Source organism: Polyodon spathula, chromosome 5 (assembly GCF_017654505.1).
Source record: "Polyodon spathula isolate WHYD16114869_AA chromosome 5, ASM1765450v1, whole genome shotgun sequence".
NCBI classification, from domain to species: domain Eukaryota; kingdom Metazoa; phylum Chordata; class Actinopteri; order Acipenseriformes; family Polyodontidae; genus Polyodon; species Polyodon spathula.
Window position 1 is genome coordinate 36,156,271 of NC_054538.1, and position 21,541 is coordinate 36,177,811.

Below are 21,541 nucleotides of genomic sequence, written 5' to 3' on the forward strand. Positions count from 1 at the left end.
ATCAGATTTTATATCATTAAGTCTAACAAACCCAAAGTGATGGTCAAATAAGAACAGGTGTATTGGCTTCAAATGGCTTGTTATTGTCATAATGTTAAGACATGGGTACTGCAGAGACCCCAATTAAAAACAAGCATGCATTCATATATTTTGGTGGTCTGCATACAGTACCACAACATGTTAACATGCAAAAACATTCCAGGTGCAATTTTTAAGCAAAATAAAAATGTACATAGTAGTTGTAGCAAAACAATATTAATAATAAGCAGAACACACATAAACATCTAAAAACAAGAATCTTAGGAAATTCCAAAACACACAGTCAACTGACAAAAACCTCAGAAGTATAGTACATTAACAGACTGATAACACTATGGTAACTGTACAATCACTGACACACTTTGCTGCTCACACCGGTGATCTTTTAAGGCAGATTTAAGCTTTGAATGAGTACAGATGTTGTGTATGTAACAAGGAGTCTTAAGTAAAAGCTGCATGATGTTGGCATTTTTTAAACATTGCAGGTGAATGTGTTACAGGTGATTTGCATTGTTCGCTCACAAAAAGAGGAATTCCTGGGACATTCCTGAGGACAGCAGTACCTACATTGCTTTTGCAAACGTAAAAGTATCAAGTTAAAATATTAACAATATACCATTAAAAAAATGTGAAGGATGAAAAGGAGAGAAATCTGAAATTATACGGGGTATTTTTTGGTGTTTATTAACTGTTTACTACTAACTTACAAACAAATAACCAAATGCTTTTTATTAACTATTATTAATCAACAACCAGACACTGTTCTCCCGTGGTTTTCCATGAAGGTCAGCTGCTTTTACTCAATAAATGAACAGCAAATAAAGCATAGCTGAGATGACGCTAATTATTTGACACTTGTTCTAAAACCACTCCTTTTCTTGAAACACTTCAAATAGATGCTTGAGCCTTGTTCTCAAACAGTTAACTCTTTCAGTGAACTACATTTCAGACAAACAAATGTAAATAAGTGGTCTAGGAGTGATAATGGCATTGCTGTTCCATGTTACTTGGTAATAATGGAACTCCCGCATTCAAATAATGCCCTGGTCTGTTGTATTATGGGACTGGGATCTGGGGTTTAGCAATTCCATTATTACCTTGGTACACGGCATTGCAATGCCATTATCCCTTAAATATAGCGTATGGTTAAATGTTAGTAAGTAAATTGTTTACAGTTAAACAGTATTTTTCATAAGTATATTTTGTTAGGATGTTTTCTGTCCCCTTACCCTTTTCATGATATTTGAAATCATTCTGAGTGATTTCATTGCAAATACTAAGATACTGTCAATCACAGTTTCTTTACAAAAGTAAGAGACACTTTCTAGATCAGGGGCGTCCTCGAGGGCCACAGGGTCTTCTGGTTTTCATTGCAACTTAAGCTGGCAATTAACATAATTGATCTAATTTTTTATTTTAGTATTTGTTCAATTGGACATATTTAATATTTTCAAGATATTTTACAGTTGATAATTTAAAAAATGCACTTGAATCAAGGTACACAAACTATGAATCATTTTGAAGCCTGGAGAGAAGTGTTAAAGTTGTCAAATTAATCAAATAATTAGACCAATTAAGTAATTGGGAGCTCTGATGGAATGAAAGCCAGAAGACACTGTGGCCCTCCAGGAACTGAGTTTGACACCCTTGCTCTAGATCAATCAAACTGTCTTTATAGGAGAAAGAGCCATCACTATCCAGTGGCGTCATTATTTCAGCTACCAAAGATATGCAAGTCAAAGATGCCGAGAGAACACACCTGGCAATACCCTATACTGTACTTCAGCACAATTCTCTAACCTGTTAAGCACCCTGTGGACTCCTCAGTAAAGATCAGTAACTTCATTCAGTCAGAACATGAACCTGTGCTCCCCTGACTGTACAACTCACCCTGATCACCCTGCACACCACACACTCGTGCCTTTGTTTGTATGATTCATTCACTTTAGCACCTCCACTTTTAATAAAAGATGCAGTCATATATAACTATGAATGGAATCCTATCCTGGATATAGCCAAAATGGTAGCTTGGATAAAAAGACCTCAAAACTACAGTATCTGTCTATGGTGACCACTCTGAAGAGTCTCCAGGTATACATATGTTTATTGTGTTAAATCACTTTACATATTTATGCAGTATAGACATGTGCATGGCAGGGTAATTTATCTGGAGGCCTCGCAATCCGGTCACAAGTGAAGATATCATAGTACCTACACCAAAGAACACCCATACCATTACCACAACTGAAATGAACATGATCCATACACCACAGAACACCCACACAGTACAGCACTACAGCTGAAATGAACATGATCCATACACCACAGAACACCCACACAGTACAGCACTACAGCTGAAATGAACATGATCCATACACCACAGAACACCCACACAGTACAGCACTACAGCTGAAATGAACATGGTCCATACACCACAGAACACCCACACAGTACAGCACTACAGCTGAAATGAACATGGTCCATACACCACAGAACACCCACACAGTACAGCACTACAGCTGAAACGAGCATAGTGCCCTTTCCACAGAAACACCCACACCATTTCCACAAAAATAGCTCTGTGTTAGGGTTGAGGTGTATCGATGAAGCATTTTGAGAAAGCATCAACCTGCCCTGTAGTCCTTCACTTTTAGAAAAACTGAATTACAAACATAACACTAGATGCAAATAACCCTGAAATGATGCGGTAGTTAATACTGATTAAAATGGGGGAGCTAATTACTAATCATCATCCACAACATTTTGACAGAAACATGAACCTAAAAAAAAAAAAAAAAATCCAGTCAGTACCTTTTTGAGGTGGATTTGACAGTGATTCTGTTTTACAATCAATTATAATTATTAACTTGGCAGTCTGCATGCCACCTATAGCACAAAGATGTAGGAGTGCAGTTTGAGATTATTCTGGTCATGCGATTATGTAAGGGAACCAACATTTAAACAGTTTGTATGCTGCATTTTCTTTGACAAGCCTGAAACAAGCCAATATCCTACCTAAAGGGATCACAACACAACATCTGCTTGATTCACAGTTCATAGCCTGAAAGAACTGAAAAAAAATAGCTTACTGTTCACCACATCAGTTTAGGAACCTTCTGGAACTTTATACTGACTTTTACTGCTGGTGTTTTGACTTCTATAACATGATATTATCTGTATTAAATGTTTCCACTATATATAATAAGGAGCCAAGTACAGAGACATAGGTACTCCTATACTCCTCTCCTGTATTCAAAATACAGACACAGTAGTAACATTGAACTTACAGTTTTATTTTGTTACATTATTTAACAAATGTACTTAAAATTATATGATTGGAAAAATACCTTTGTTAAATGCATGCTGCAAAAGATGAAATAGCTTTGAATGTAATTAGAATTTTTGGTTTACATTTCAATGACTATTTGATGGTGTTTGCAAGTGATCTGAGTGCTTCTGGGGTTTGTTGTTCCAGTATTCAGTTACTGTATTATCAGTTTTCTCTAAATCTATCTTTTCCTGGCTTTTAGCTGCTTTAAGCTTGTCTTAAGAATCTTAAGTGATGGGACTAAACAGCTTTCTTCATTCCTTTCAAATCATATGACAATGTAACCTTTCAACTCTGGCAGCCCCATCTATGCTTTCTGGGGCTGGTAGAGTTGAAAGGTTACATTGTCACATGATTTGCATAGAATGAGGAAGGCTGTTCAAAATAACTCAATAACTTAATGTTGGGGCAGCCAAACCCAGAGCACTTAAAATTATGGCAAACACCTTAGAAAGGTAAGGGGAACGCAAAAAGGCAATATAATGGCATTTAAAGCTACTCTTTAATGTGTGGAGTTCTAGCTTCACAAAACATGCTTATCCACTAAGTGCATTTAATAAATATTAGTGAATCATAAATACAGTGTAACTACCTGTATTTCAAAGTATAAAAGATGTATAGTAATTTGTTGAATAGGCATATTTAAACCATTTGATTGCTTAGGGGCTACAACTCAAAGCTCCACACTTCAGTCAGTGTAAAGACACGATTCACTGTGACAAAAATAGAAGTTAAAAATAAATCATTTAGAAGTTACATAATTCTAATTAGAATTCAATTTAGAATACTTGTGTCATTGCCTCTCCTACGAAGCACAAGTCTTCAGAACAGAAAGTTCAGCTACCCTGCCAGAAACTGAGAACGCTCCACTAGCTTTCAGGGTTTTAACAAAAAATGTTTAAACATAGCCCACACTTAATTATATTCTTGTATCTTATCTTATTTGTAACCCACTAATGTATTGTATAACACATCCACACAATTAAGGCTATAGCTTAATTACCCTCCTTGAGATATAACAGTTTTATTATGTACATGGTCTTCAGTATAGTGGATACTCCATAAACATTAATTTCGTATTGTTGTTTTTTTTTTTTCACAAATGAAGATATGTGATACATAAAGGTTGCAGGTTTTTTTTTTTTTCACCATTCAAAAATAGGAGTTTATTAAGCACTGGACTAAATGCTTTGAATATATGCCTTTGTGTTCAGTAATGCTCATATAAAGGTGAAAATACTGACAAGGTAACATGCTAACATTTCTACTTTTGTATACCTTTATGGTTAACGCTGGCCAGCGTAGCCCTATGGAATGGGTAGAGTATTAGCAGCAGAGTTAAGCTTTTGACAAGGCCATTTCCACTATATAAAACCCATAAAAGACTTAAAATCAGTATTAACTATCACTGCACCATAAGAATAGACGACGAGAGTTTGTCAGCATTCATTTAAAAAGATGTTTTACCGGCTGGCTGCCGGTCAGTGAATCCAAGTCCAATTACATTTGCTGCTATTTGGTTCTCTGTTATTCTACAAGATTTGTTTTTGTTAATACTATCGCCGATTCCAGATTACCCCCCTTCTTACCAAATCATTGCACTTCTGCAGCACTCTTCCTTAAAGCATCAACTCCAAGCTTCCACATGAGTAGTTCTTTCCATGCAGTCAAATCCCTGATTATGGCTGTGTTGCAATAGACCTGGGTCATTAAACACCATCGGGTTATTTTCCTTTACTGACTGTGGACATGATCTTCCAATATACTTGCATAACACAACCTTTGTTGGTAGCTACGGTTTAGTATTAATCCATGGAAGCTGAAGAACATGGTGTGGCTTTACTTAGTTTTTTGAGGGACCATTACTTTCACAGAGTAGAATTCTGCTTGGCCTCCATACACAGGACTGCTTCTTGGCAGAAAGAATTGCATGAAATACTCACTGTTGGCTAATATACAAGAGAGATAGTCCTCTCCCTCCATTCAAACAGCTTCTGACAGCTCAGTTTGGCACCTTGTCTTCTGGACTGGGGTGCACCACCTGAACATATATGCCTGACTTTAGGCTATGTCTGACTTAAAAATGGGTATAAGTCAGGTGCAGAGTTTATACCTATTGTACCCCCTGAGCGAAAATCCTAAAAGAGTAGACGTAAGGAGCTATGTGTATAAACTCTAAACAAAAATCAAAGTAAAAAGTTATGTTATGTTTACAGTATAGACTAGAAACTAGTACCAGGAAGCCATGAGGTGTGAATGTGTGTTGAAGGACATAAGGAATCCTTTGGACATATATAAAGTTGTTTGAAAGATTCCGTTTTCATCACTGTGAGTTAACCGAATTAAATGACAAACTCTCGGATAAACTACAACACAAGTCTGATAGAAATTGTGCACTACCACCAGCCATAACAATTGCCTTGAGATTATATGCCGACGGGGCATTTCAGAATACAGTCATGCCGGTCATGTAATTTCGTTGAGTTTTGTTGGCACCACAGCCATGTGTCTTATCCAAATGAAAGAGAGATTGTACAGATAATGCAAAAGTTTCTGGAAAAATGTAGAATTCATGGAATCGTTGGTTGTACTGACAAATATTTATGTCAGTCGGAAAGGGCTACCAATCTCTAAAAGCCTAACTTGTCTGTCAACACATGATGCCCATATACTAAAAGAAAGTACAATTTACAAGGTCTTTGAGGAAGGAGATTACATGGTATCTTTTCAGGTGGTAGTGGACATTCATTGCGAGAATCGCTGATGACACCATTGCTAAAGCCCAAAACAGAAACGTGATATTTTTATGCAAGTGAAAACAAATAAAACAATGTTGTTTTAAACATTTATTTGTGGAAGATTTAATAACTAACATTGCCACAGTAAATAGCTAAAAATAACAGTGATATGGTAACAATATCTTTGCTTACCTGAAACAACTATAAAAAAACAATTGCCAGCTTGTCTGTTATTTAGTGCAACATTAACAAGATTTCTTTTGGTGTGATTTATACTGTAAATGCTAGATATTGCGCCCAGGTATGTATCTTCTCATTATCTGAGCAGTTATTTGGATAAGAGCATCTTTTTCAGAATAGGTGCTATTTGGCACACTATGCAGCATCACTTGAAATCCTACAGCCTACATGACCGGGATACAGTATTTGTCAAATCACTCACTCTAATCTTTTACAGTGGTTGAATCCTGATCTCCACATTCTAATTCCTTATGTTAAACACTTTGTCCAGGGCTCAGACAACCCTCAGTTGCGGTTGCATAGTTTATCTCAATACTATCAAATTATTAAGAGTCTACAACAGGCTGTAAATATAGATTTAAAATATGGTAACTGACCAGAACAGTGAGACACAGAAAGAGCTTATAGGGAGTCTCTATCTTCAGTCTATTTTCTCCTCAAATAATGCAACTTGTCAGTAAATTTCAGTGAAAAAAACTGCAGTGTGGGATTCTAGTTACTTGCTGTTTTGTTTTTAATTGCATTGTCTGATGTGTATTTATGTAGTATAATGTATTTGTCATAATACAGCACTATAGCATTTCAACAATGGTTACTGGACTAAAAATGTTTCAGAAAATCTTAACATAAGCTGCTGGAGAACTATGAAGACAAGAGAGGTGAGTAGCTCCTTGCTCTTGTTCAACTAAATTGATTATGTAAACAGAACCCCCCCCCCCCCCAAGCTTTTTTGTACTTCAAGCTTTTTAAGCATTTCAAATGTATAAGGTGTTACATGGCACGGTGAAACAAAGTGAAACACTGTCGTAATTAAGCACACTGCCAGAAGCTTGTCTGTGAGTTGGAAACAAAGTAGAAGTGGGGCAATAACAGAGAGAATTGAATAGAAAACTATTTTTGTAATGCTGTATCATGAAATAACTAACAGTTTGTCTACATTTGTACATATGCTATCTTCACAAAATATAGAAAACAGGGGTTATTTCATTCCCCAAGCGCTCTTTTCTTTGTTTAAACCTTCTGGCACAAGTTGTTTTCACCATGAAAAGGGAAAGCTGAAACATGGTCTTTTTTTAACATATCGTAGAAGACTAGCTTGTTTGTGGCTCGATTCGCAATGGCAAAATATTTTTTTAAATGTTATTTTATTACAAATAAATACTAAACTAAATATACTTGTTAGTTGTGTATAAAAAGTTGCGTTTTTGACTAGTAAGTAACATATAAATTAGATATAAAAAGATGAATGGGGGTGTGGACGCTTTGGAGAACGTGGGAGCTTATTAACCTCTGGCCAGTAAAACTGGACGCTAATATGAATAAGGGTGGAGAGTCGAGACTGGGCGCAATATCAAACATATACAATAACAGAACATATAATTTTAGAAATACTGTAATAAACTAACAATAGGTTACAGAGACAGATATAGAGATAGAGAGAGACAGAGGAATGAATTAAAAAACATCAAACAATACCATATCCAAGGAAAATCTGAATCTTTTTTTCACATACGTTTACAGCCAGACTCAAAATCTATATCCTATGTGTCACTACGGATTCCAGCAGACTTTATCTTCTGTTTTAATATTTCTATTTCCAGACCCAGTTTTTTCTTCTCAAGCTCCATCTTCTCTTTTTCTACATTTAGTTTCTCAGTTTCTGCCACTAATTTTATTTTCTTGTTCTGTACCAGCTTGCACTGAAGACCGTCTACCCTCGCTCTCATATTTCCTCTGTTGACTTTAGGAGTTGGACTTTCTGTCCTTTCATTTATAATGATGTATGAGCAGGTAGCTTCTGGCTCACTAGTCAGGAGCGCAGTGGTGTCTATAAATAAAATATAAAGATAATTTAACACACGTCCCATTTATCAAATGTATATAATTTGTTTTTTGTTTAAATGTAGGAGTATTAGCTGATGTTTATCCTTTTAAAATGGGAAAGTAGTTTCTGTACCTTTAAAAAAAATCCAGGGTTCAAACAGGAAGTACCATCCATGTTGGCAACTAACCTAAAAATGAAGTAAACTTAAGTAACTCTGAACCACTGGTTGTACACTATGCATGCAAATGCCTATTCTATTTCATTTCCTTGGGAAGAATACTGGTTATTTCTTGAATTAACAACATTATCCATGCGGTTGACAGAGAACAAGTGGGAAGTCGAGAGAACAGCCAGGCGGAATAAATATCCCGGGATTCGATGGCACCAGCAGCTGAGAAACCTTTGCGGTGCAGCTGGAGACACTGGCCAAGCTGCAAGGTTGGAATGAGGCAGAGAAGGCAAGCTGACTGATCATGCACAGCTGGTCCTGTTAAATCTTCCCCCCGACAGCCTGGGAGAATACATGGCTCTGAATGAGGATCTTGAGCGCCACTTTCGGAGCTTGGTCCATCCAGAGGGGCTCAAGTTGAGGCGGCAATGCCGTCTGTGGCGGCAGAAGGAGATCCTGGTCAGGCTTCGATCAGAGCTGGAGACGGAGAGCCAGTGGGCATATGATGAGTCTTCCCACACTTAACAAGGAGAACAAGCCAGGCTACAATTCATAGAGGCACATGGGACCAGAGATCTGCGCAAAACACCTGACCCTGCAGGCTGCACTCCGACTGGCTCATGGGTGGGAGGAGGTGACGACGGAGGAAAAATCAACAAGGAGCCGACCCGCAGTACGTCAGGTCCAGCTCAGCGAAGGGGAACCAGACAGCAGTGCATCTACACCCCCTGGCTGTGCTGGCGCTTACCACCAGTTGCTGCCAGCACTTCAGCTCTCAGGTCCGGCTCTGCTGGAACTGTGGCCAGCCTGGTCATCTGGTCACCTGTGTCCCGAACAGCCTCCCTTCCTCGGGTTCCCGGGCCCCGCCAGCCATCGGGAAATGACTCCAGGTCTGCATAGATCAGGGACTGCAGACCTGGCTACAGCATACCCCATAAACAGCTGACAGCGGATCTGCACACCGTATCCAGGAACCACAACCAGCAGGGTCCCAGTAATACAGCTGGGGCCGTGGCCAGCTCCCCCAGAAGTAGCTGACGGTGCACACGCAACCGAAACCAACCTGTCAAGCCTAGCCATAGTCGTGGGGAGGACAACTGTGGGGGATGTTTGCCACATCCCCGTGTCGATTGAAGGGATTCCCTGCACTGCATTGGTGGACACTGGGTCGAGCATGACACTGGTGCAGCCTGATACCTACCACCAAATCGCTGGGAGTCAGCAGCACTGCTTGGAGCCCACCACCTATGAGAGGGAAGTGGGCCATGAAGATCATTACTGTGAGTCACGAGGTCTGGATTGTGGCAGTCCAGGACTCTTCCATCCTGGGGTTGGTCTTTCTCCGGCAGACCGGCAGCCATCTGGACCTACAAAAGGCAATTCTTCGGTTCTACCCCGGGGTGATGCAATCAGGATTGTAAGCCCAGCATTCAGCATGCTGTTGACCACTGCTTGAAGCAGTGAAGGCGGTCCGCAATTTCCATCAATATCTGTGTAGATTGCCCTTCCCCATCCGCACAGATCATGCTGCGTTGCAGTGGCTGCTGTTATTTTAGGAACCAGAGGGGAAGGTGGTGGGCTGTATTGAGCAGCTACAGCCCTTCAATTACCGAATCTAGCACAGAGCCTGGACTCACCACAACAATGCGGACATGCTGTCCTGTCACCCCTGCACTCATAAGGGCTGCAGCCACTGCCACAAGCGGGAGATCCGGGAGGAAGAGCTGGTAGTGACCAAGCAGAGAGGGAGTAGGGAACCGAGAACGTCACCAGGCAGCGAGTCAAAGCTGGGCAACCAGACAGCCGGACAACCACTACGAGCTGTAGTGAACTGACCATGGTCACATCAGCGGAGTGGAGGCAGCAGAAAGCAAGGATGCTGATTTGCAGCCAGTGCTGCGCTGGCTGGAGGAACACCAGAGGCCGCTGTAGGCTGTAGCCTGTAGGCCCTGCAGCCGCCAGTGACAAAGGTGCTGTGGACACAGTACAGCAGTCTGGCCACCAGGGACAGGGTACTACAGCAGTGGTGGAAGGAGCCAGCAGACCGGGATGTGAGGTGGCAGGTCGTGGTGCTGGACTTCCTACAGACGGCGGTACTACACGCTCCTCATGGCACGCCGGGTTCAAGACACTTTAGGGCCGCCAAAACACTCAAGTGGCTCCGATAGGCGTTCTACTGGAACTTCTGCTGTCGGGACGTGGAGGATTTCTGCAGGCGCTGTGATGAGTGTGTCTCCAGGAAGGGACCTCCAGGCCGGTCGCATGCCCCACTGCAGCAGTTTCCAGCTGGGAAGCCCATGGGATGGATCGGGTCGATATCCTGGGCCCTTTTCCGTGGTCTGATGGGGGGTAGCTTTGGACTACTTCACGAGAAGTATGCAACTCTGGATCAAGAAACAGAGACAGTGGCAGAAGTACTGCTGTAAGGCTTTTTCTGTAGTTTTGGAGTACCACAGCAGCTGCACTCGGACCAGGGGTGCAACTTTGGGGTGAGTCCCATTGACTCTGACTGACTGGGTGAGGAACGTGATCAGGTCAGTGGGTGCTGATTGGTCAAAGCCTTACTGTGGCAGGGCAGGAGTCCTGCACATGTAGAGGTTTTTTTTGTGTAAATGTATAGTGTAAATAGTGTATATTTATTGTAATTGCGGTGAATAATTAATGAAGTAGCCAATGCTCCTGGGAGAACCTGCCTGCTGTGTGTGATTGCCAGCTGTGGAATCTAATCAGCAGATAGGTGTGTTCCAGTGGGGCGTCAGGTATAGAAAAAGTCCTGTTTATTCAGCTCAGGGTTGCTGCAAAGCCAAAGGGCTGAACATCATCTGTGCTACCTGGACAAAGAGAGCGAAAATTCTTGCTGAAAGCCTCTGATCACTGTGAGGGTAAACTGGGATCGGAGTCAAAGAAAGAAACCATGATGGCGGGGCGAGTAGCCGAAGTTGGGGTTTATTTAGAAGAATAAAGATTAGTTTGGGGATGGTAAATCCACTTAAAGTATAGAGAGGTGTGCACGTGGGAACTCCATGTATTAGGAGTGGCGCACGCCGTTTCACGGCACATTTTATTTTAAATTTTTTTGTACAGTGTTTTATTTTTGTTTTCATACATTTCTATGTATATTCTCTGTGCACTACCATTGCTGGTAGTGTCACGTGAGCTGTCGTCTGTGTGTCTATGCAAATAAAACCAGTTCGCCTGTGGGGCATATCAAAGGGGGTGCATCGGGTGTGTGTGTGTGTGTGTGTGTGTGTGTGTGTGTGTGTGTGTGTGTGGATTTAGAGAGTGGAGAATCATATGCTGTGACCTGTGTTACTGGCTGTAAACCTGTTGTTGCAAATAAAGAGCCTGCCGGTTATTGAACCGTGCTCTGTTGTCAAGACTGCCTTCTTTTTTCCGATAGCAAAACCAGTGCTACAATATATATATATAAAAAACATTACTTGGGGAGCACAGGAAAGAGCAGTTATGGTAATTCAACTTAAATAAAACATCATATGCAGGGGTCAGCACAGTCATGTTACATGACGGACACTTTATAAAATACTGACCTCTCTAATTCACATGATCATGTCACGTACATGTAACTATAATATAAACACACCTCATAATGTAGTGCTAGTATTACTGAAGCACTGTCTGATTTAATCCACACAATCTTCATTATTTTGTTCATTTTCCAAACAACTGAATATGTCTGCACTCAGATTTTCTGCATTACAGTGTCCAAATATTTCTGTTAGGTTCAAAAACTCAGAGTGAACCTGCTTCAACATTTACAAAACTATAGTAAATAATAAGTTGACTCGTGCCACTTTGGTCAGTGCTTTCATCACACATTCTGTACACAAATGGTGATTTCAGGGTTTCGCTGAACATTTCTCACTGTTTCTGGTAACAGTTCAATGCAGTCTTTGGAAGGCCGTGCAATTGGGGTCAATTTTTGTGGCAATTTCTTTAAAGACACTACCTGTTGTAAATTGTAACAGCTTTTGCCAAATGGCACTATAGATAAGAGAGCGAGCATTCTTTGCGTCTTTTTGTTCCAAGATTACAAATGCCAACATACACCTGACCTGTTTTATTTTGCTTCTTTTACAAACATCTCCTTTCCTGCTGCAGACATGATTCACATTGTTGTTATCTTTTTACACCACTTTGTGGCATGATCTCTGGCCACTGTAGATTTCAATTGCTTCAATACTTGACCACACCTCATACATTCCATGCTACCATCCCTGGACCGTTCAAAAAAATAATTCACTTTCCCAAACAGGATTGAAAGATTTTCTTTTAGGTTTTAGGGGAGCTATCGCCCAAGGGTACCTGAGATTGGACTGCCATTCTGTCTGCTTTACAAAACGCAAAACCAAAACCTTGAATTGAAGCTAAGCTTTTATTCAAAATCAATCTGATATTTTGAATAAAAAAATGATATATTTGATACAGTTAATCAGTTCATTTTTTTCTTTAATCAATTTTGCTTTGCCACGTGGTTGCTGAACAAGTAAAAACAAGAGTGCTTTTCGATGAGCTGTATTCACGAGAGATATGCCTGCATTACTGCTTTTTTCAAATAATCAATATAGTTTCCAGCTTTGTTGCAACATAAAATGATTTTAGTTTCAGAGGCAAAGAGCGTGCCTTCACTGCAGAGGTGACATCCCGTGCGTACAGACCGGGATGTTGACACTGTGTATTTATATTATTTAATATATATATAAGCCAGATTTCTACCTACAGCCTGCCCATTCAGTCTTGACAGACAGAGGATCTTATTAACCAGGCGCAGCTCATCCAGCTGTTTTGGCGAGGGCCTGTGACTGTCAGAGAGGGACCTCAGCAAATAGGGCTCGTTGGCTACTAGAATACAATTAAAGTTGCCCAGCTGTGCGGTGAACACACTGGCTGAAAAGGCAAGCTTGAGGCTTACTTCCAAGACCCGGCACTGTTTGTTGGGGCAGAGAGTGTCCTTGGACAGGAGAACTGAACATGCAGAAACTGTGGTTCACCAGTGCCTCCTTGGCATGCTCTGGCCACATGCAGGAAGATCACCTGCTGTGCTTGTCCTCAACAGGCAGAGTGGAAATGCACTTGCCCCAGCCCCAGTTCGGAACAGTACAGTACCGGGTCAGGAACGAGTGGGTCGGTGACCTCGGTACCGGTACGGGTCCATCAGTTCACAGTTACCACCGGTAGTACTGAACAGGGATGCCCACCAGTGCAAGCCACTGGCAAAACCACTCAGTCGGTACTCACACGAGACTGATGGAAGCCTGCTTGTTAGAATGAACTAACAGCCCTCTCAATGCTGATGCAAAAGCTGTCACCAAAACGGCATCAAGATGCTGTGATAGAGATTGCAAGCAGCCACAACTGAAACAGCCCCTTGGTCCTGCGCAGTGCTGCTGTAGTCCAACAGTTGCTCTCTCTATACGTGTTGCAGCCTGGGGAAGAGCACAAAGTCAGCCGACTTACGTTGCTTGATTCCTCGGGAAGGAGTGACTTAATGAGTGACTCATTAATTCACCTGATTAAGGTCTGATATTTATGTATCTGCTATAATAATAATAATAATAATTAATAATAATAATAATAATAATACACAATAATTTTAATATACGTTAGTAGAAACATAACTGTACAGCAGTTTTATATTTTCAAAAACTTTTTCAGTTCATCATTGAATAAAACTGTAAAGACGTAAAAACTCAATGCTGCTGGTTTGTTTAGAAGCAGGTTTGTGGTCATTAAGCCTGTTCCTAAGCAAATTACACATTGACGCAAATTACACAAAATTGATGATTGGTCAGTTGCAATGTCTTTGCAATGTCTTTGCACACCACTCATCTTCTGAAAGCCATTTTCTTTATGCAGAAAGAGAGTGGTGTAATGATTGACATCATTTCAAATACGTTGCTAAAACCCATTTTTATAAAAAAATTAATCTTCTAAAAATAGGTCTTCATCCCCCCCCCCCCCCGTTTATTATCGATTAAAATCAAAAAGTTCAAGCACTAATTATAATACACAATGTTGTCTGCAATTACTGAAATGTATTTCACTTTTATACCACATTCTTGTTTTTTTTTTCATTCACACTCCCTAGGTTTGTTAAGATCCAAAGCAACTGTTCTCCACCACGATTTCAGATCCTGCAGCTGAATTTTGTAGTTCAGTTCGGGACTTTACAGGCACTATCACCATGGCCGATCGAGAGATGGATATTTTATAGGAAAGAAATCCAATTAAACCGATTATCATATAATTCTATTTAATATTTGTTAGGGTTTGACTATAAAAAAAAAAGATTAAAATGCTTAATATTTAAGGGGCCTGAAGTACTTAACTGCCAGTATGGCGGAGAGAATTTTTTTAAGCTGTTGAGCCAGACATGCTTTTATCTTAAGATGAACTGCACTTTTTAATTTTCCTTTTCTGCTACAGACATGTTTTGTATATCCTTCAGAAAATATCCCTGGCACCTTTTTTTATTTAAACAAAACCGGTCTCCATTTTTTTCTTATGGAGGATTTCTTTTTATGTTATACATACAGCTATGACCTGGTGATTTTCTAGCACAGAACTGGATAAAAGTTGCATGAATTGAATGATTTCCAAATCCCGCTTCCATACTTATTTTGGCCATCTTCCCAAGGATATTGCCCACATAGGCTTGTTGTCATATGACAGGAGTTCAAAACTCAATCAAGTAGCTGTGTAACAATGTTTTGGGTTTCAAGCAAAAACAAACAGGGCTTTAGGCAATCAGAAATATGTATTTTTATGTTGGTTTCAAATAGGTTGGTTTGAGAATCTTTCATTAACAAAATGGTGAGAAATTTCATTCAGTTTTTGGAGTGATATTATTTTCTTTAAAGAAATAATTTAAATGTTCCTTTGTTTTTTTTTTTGTTTCAGACATAATTCCATTTGGTTGACTTGCTGCCCAAAATTAAAAAAATACAATTGTTAGACATAGTGGCGATTTTTGCTGTTTTTGTTTTGGGTACTACTGGAGTAGAAAAGATTACCGTTTAAATATATTTGACATTGTTAACATTAATGTTGCTAACCTGTATCTAACAGGAGCTCCGGAAATATTATAGACCCAAGCCAAGAAAATATGGACAACTACTGTAATAGCACATACTGTGGCTGCACCGTTGTGATGGACAGGGGCTAGTTAACAGCAGAGCTCCTGCGTGCACAACGCAGAAAAGCAATGCTAGACAAACTGTCCTGTGATTGCTCCCCGGTAGTGAACGCAGGAGCTGGATCTTGCATGAGCTACCCTCATAGACTAACACTGGTAAAACTTTGCACCGGTGGTGACACCTCGTCAGCTCGGCAAGGGAATTACAGGGGATTCGAGGGATTCAGGGGACAGAGGGGTGCTAAAGTGTTAAACTGGTGAGATGCAGGATGCGCGTATGCAATTTAGTAGACCTGCATTTATTTAGATGGTTCTAGGATAAATTACATTGTAATAACAATGCAGTTGTCGAGTGCCTAAATACTAATGTTCACACACCAAATACTCTGGTATACCTTTCTGTTCACCTTTTTAATTGAAGTGGATTGATATTGCTTGTTGACAAGGCAGAAATAAGGCTTTAGGTTTACACCAGCGGGCAATCACTGGTAGATAATGACCTGAAATTCTGCATCTTTGCAGTGTCCAAAGTTCTATTAGATTTATAATAACAGTACATTGAAATATTACAAATGAATGTTAAAACAAATCAAAGTCCATAACGTTATACCCTACATTTCTACATTTTTCTTAATGCAATTTAGCTTTCATTTTTTTAGTCTTACAACTAAATTAAATTCACTTCACTTAATTGAAGGAAATAATCAATATAAAGAACAGTAGACCCATCAATGCAACACAAATACAAAATATTTCATTTTGACTGTTAAAATATGTATTCATCAATACGTAAATCAGATTTTTATTGTCAGTAGCAGAAAAATTCCACATAATTGTAGCAGCTGATGATTAAAATAAAAACAACAGATGTGTTTAGAAAATCTGACGCCATAGGAAATGAATGGGGACAGAAGTCTGCACTGGGAGACCGCGACACCAGGAGCCCAGAAGGCCAGGAGACCAGCAGCCCGAAATGAGGAGATTGGCCGTAGAGAGCCGACAGGGACGGTGTATGGAGCGTCATTTGTGCCAAAACAATTCATCAATTAATGCATCAATTTGTGTAGAAATTCATAAATTAATTGGTCAATTCATCAATTTTTGTGCAGCAGTTCATAAATTAATTACTCAATTCATCCATATGAAAGGCTAAACGGCCTTCTGGGTGATTCAACTGATCCACAATTGACCTATGAATTTACGAATTAAAAGATGAATTGCCAACTGTCAATCTCATTCTGTGCCAAAAAGGCGTAACTATTTCTAGCCAATTGAAGCAGGTACTAAAATGTAAACCAATGAGAATCCAGTCTCAAGCAAAACTGCTTCAGCCAATAACCTTGCAGCTTACTAGAAAAGCATTTCAATCACCTCAGCCACCAGCAAAAAAAAAGAGTTTTACTTTGATGGTGTATACTGAAGCCCTGAACTGCAGATGAAATAAAAACAACACAGAATCTATCTTTCACGTACACAGTATGAGAACAACTGAAAACAGGAGGCTGTGTGGTCCAGTGAATAAAGAAAAGGGCCTGTAACAGGAGGTCGCCGCTTCATATCCCAGCTCACTCCATGACTCACTGTGTGACCTTGAGCAAGTCACTTAACCTCCTTGTTGTGACTGCAGCTGATGCATAGTTCACACACCCTAGTTTCTGTAAGTCGCTTTGGATAAAGGTATCTGCTAAATAAATAAATAATAATAACTGCTACCTTTAAACTACAGACACAACACTATGATAATGATTCTACAAAGCTATTAATTGCACATGGTAAATAAATGTACAATTTTTTTTCAATAGCGTAACACATAGTATTTCAGTGCCTGTAGAAAGTCTACACCCCCTTGAACTTTGTTTACATTTTGTTGTGTCAGTACTTCAGAGTTTCATACATTTAAATGATGATTTTGTTCCCACTTATCTACACACCATACTCCACACTGTTAAGGGGGAAAAAGTTTTTATTGAGACAAAATTATTTATTAAAAATACAAAACTGAAAGATCATAATTGGATATGTCTCCCAGCCCCTGCGTTAATATTTGGTGGAAGCACATTTGGCAGCTGTGAGTCTGTTGGGATAGGTCTCTACCAAATTTGCACACATAGATTCGGCAATATTTGACCTTTCTGCTTTACAAAACTGCTCAAGCTCTGTCAAGTTCCTTGGGGAGAGTTGATGGACAGCAATCTTCAAGTCATGCCACAAATTTTCGATTGGATTTACGTCAGGGCTCTGACAGGGCCACTCAAGGACATTTACTTTTTTGTTCATTAGCCACTCCAGTGTAGCTTTGGCTGTGTGCGTTGGGTCGTTGTCATGCTGTAAGGTGAACTACTGTCCAGTTTCAGCTTTCTTGTAGAGGACAGCAGGTTTTCCTTAAGGACTTCTCTGTACTTTGCACCATTCATTGTCCCTTCTATCCTGACAAGTGCCCCAGTCCCTGCTGATGAGAGACATCCCCATAACATGATGCTGCCATCACTATGCTTCACAGTAGGGATGGTGTTCTTTGGGTGATGCGCTGTGTTGGGTCTGTGTCAAACATAATGCTTTGCATTTAGGCCAAAAGGTTCCATTTCAGTTTTGTCAGACCACATGGCTACAGAATTTCCTGAGTGTTTTTTGCAAACTTCAAATGGGATTCAAGGTGGGCTTTCTTGAGTAATAGCTTCTTTCTTGCCACCCTACCATACAGACCAGATCTGTGGAGTGCTTGGGATATTGTTGTCACATGCACACTGTGATCAGTCTTGGCTATAAAAGCCTGTAGCTCTTGCAAAGTTGCCATTGGTCTCTTGGTAACCTCTCTCATCAGTCTCCTTCTTCCTCGGTCATCCAGTTTGAAGGGACAGCCTGATCCAGACAGGGTCTTGCTGGTGCCATACACCTTCTGCTCCAAGGGATATTCAAGGCCTTTGATATTTTTTTATACCCAACCCCTGATCTGTGCCTTTCAACAACTTTGTCCCAGAGTTCTTTTGAAAGCATCTTGGTGCTCATGGTTGAGTCTTTGCTTTGAAATGCACTACCCAGCAGAGGGAACCTACAGGAACTGCTGAATTTATCCTGAACTCATATGAATCTTGGTGTGTGATTCTGAAGGCGATTGGTTACACCTGAACTAATTTAGGATGGCTATTACAAGGGGGATGGACACTTATCCAACCAAGGTTTTTCAGTTTTTATTTTTAATTAATTTTCTACACATTTCTAGAATATTTTTTTCACTTGGAAGTTGTGGGGTAGTTGTAGATAAATGAAAAAAAAACCTACTTGAATGCATTTTAATTCCAGGCTATGAGGCAACAAAAGGAGAAAATTTTGAAAGGGGTGTAGACTTTCTAGAGGCACTGTATATTCACGATAATTAATGAATACATAAGGGCTTCCGTAGCATGGTACAAAGCGCAACATTATTAATTTTGATTCACAAATAAGATTTTGGATAGTTGTGTCTGCTTATGTCATATTGGTACTAATATTTAATTTAATAGTGTGCTTAGGCTTAAGACTATGTATCACAGTGTTGTTTATGGGTGACTCATAAATACTGGGAGCAATATTGAAGTCTGGGCAATTAAAAGCTTTGTAGAAGCATTATTGTAGTTTTTGTGTCTGTGGTTTAAAGGCCGGAATGGTATGTCAGACTATAAATACACAGAGCACAAAAATGTATCTTGCCACCCCACTGGACTGATTTATTCAGCAAACTGCTTATTATTATAATACTGCTTTTTAAAAAATGATTAATTTACTGTAATTCTACCATATTTGTTTTATTTATTGTATTTGTCACTTACTGCATAGTAAAACTGTAGGTCACCTTGGATAAAGGCACCTACTATATGAATAATCATCAACAACAAGAACAACAACAAGATCTTTCTATAGATGTCATCACAAGATAGATTCTGTGTTTTAAATGTTCGCGGATGCAGTAAGTTGCTTCTAAGTGCTTAGCAGCTCGGTTCGGATATCTGGTGATTTTTTTCAAGGAAATTTATGGGAGTGGTCAAACAAAGTAAACAACATGTACTGTGGAAATGTATTATTAATTTAAAACTTAATTAGGGGGTGCACTTAAATATACACTTTGTATTCACATGAACGCACATTACATGCAGTAGCTATACAGTACATACATAGACCATTAACGTTCAACGTAGTTAAATCTGAGCTAATTATTGGTTGGTGCAACAAGAGCGTTTGAAATATTGAAGTTACATGTAATAACATCTGACTCAGGGTTTATGACCTACTTTTAAGACTTGGTCATAGGTTCAGTCGGCACACCCCAGCCCAGGTGTCAACATTTTGAGTATCCACCTAATCGACACCTGCATCATGCCAAAATCACCAGAAATTACATAATGTGCTGTGTCCTTTGAGATGTCTAGGAAGTCTGGTATATTTCATTCTGTGGGATTCATCAATCCTAATCACTGTCTAGTGCTCTCCTCCCAAGTCCTCTTTTGCCTATTTTGTTAACCTACTGGCAAACTGTTCTGAGAGAGCTGCATTTCTGCTTGCATACACCGGTTATGCATTTTAGTGACTTTATTCTACAAAAGCTAAATGTCATGACAACTATTTCTTCTAAAAGAAGTGGCATTTTCAACTTGGAGCTGTCATGAAGCCAAATGTCACAACCCAGTGTTATCTGAAAATCTCTATTTAAATAAAACAGATTGTCTATTTAAACTTGCATATTTTATAAACATCTGAGAATGACATGACAGTTTTGACACATCCTTGTATAACTGTGTATCCACACAAGCAAAACAGGAGTTGTGGAAAAACAATACTGTACATTGAATTTCACTAAAGATATCAAGTTCACCATTTCCATTAAATGTGTGACTATTTTGTTCATGTGTTTTCTTATTTAATAGACCGTACTGTGTTTTTTCTTTTCCATGTTTCTTTTTTTGATAAACTGAATTTGGTTTGATTTGTTTGATGATATTTGGGGTGCAGTTCAGGTTTTCAGATTTAATAAATTCATTACTGAAGAGACTAACTGATTAGAATGTTTTATATTTGCAGAATGAATATTCTGGGAGTCTTGAGAAATAAATATATCTAGGCTGTTAGGTAATTTCCTGATTATGAGAGTTCTGCTCTGTTATCAACATATCATATATGGTGCTGAACACATTTACATTCAACATGCTGGTATTTTCTCTCAGAATCCTTGCTCTTTTCATTATGATCGGATTCTTGACTCAAAAGACATCCTTAATTGGTTCAATGTGCAGAATAAAGATTTCTTAGCAGCTCAGGCACTGTTCCTGAACTAAAATGCAGCTGTACAGTATATTGTCTCTGCTAGTTGCTTAAATTATTTAAAATCAGTGACAAGGATTAATTGATTCTAGTTGTTTACAGGAACATAAGTACATTTACAAACAAGAGGAGCCATTAGGCCCATCGATGCTTGCCTGATTATGATTCAGTGTCAACTATGGGGGATTACTTGATGCTCAAAATGCTTACATGTATTCATTATAGGGTATAGTTTTACTAAATTGAAGCCACATTTTACAATATGTGGATGATCACAAATACGCGTAACAAATCTGAATGCAAATTTTGCTTCTGGCTGAGCCCTGCTGTGATTGTCTCGGTTTAATTTTATATCATCTATAGTGGATTAAAAACAGTATTAACCATTTATGTGCAATTTAAAAGACCTGTTATAGTCTGCTATCGCTTGTTTTAAATGTGTAATAAAAACTTTCTCAGTAAGAAAATCATAACATACATGCTTAGCATGACTTGTTTTTTTAATGTGCACCGTTTTTTTGTCTGTGTGTAAATAAACGTGGTTGCACCTTTTCTTTTGAAACGTGACTCTCCATGTGTCGTTCTGAGGCCTCCCACAGGCCTCCTGCAGCTTGCTTCCAAAATACTTAGCATTTTGTTCTGCAGACATTTCAGTTTAAATAGGATAGTCACTCCTATCTGTCTCAATAATCAAATTCAAAGATAATCCAATTCAAATACAATTTCCAGTGCAGTCTGTTTGAAATAAGATTAGATA

General features: G+C 39.3%; 1 protein-coding gene across 1 annotated transcript in view; it reads right to left on the reverse strand.

The window, feature by feature from the left end:
• The window catches only part of LOC121315918 (disks large-associated protein 2-like), an 81,899-nt gene that overhangs the window by 13,323 nt on the left and 47,035 nt on the right, over positions 1-21,541 (reverse strand). The gene's annotated exons all lie outside the window — the stretch shown is intronic.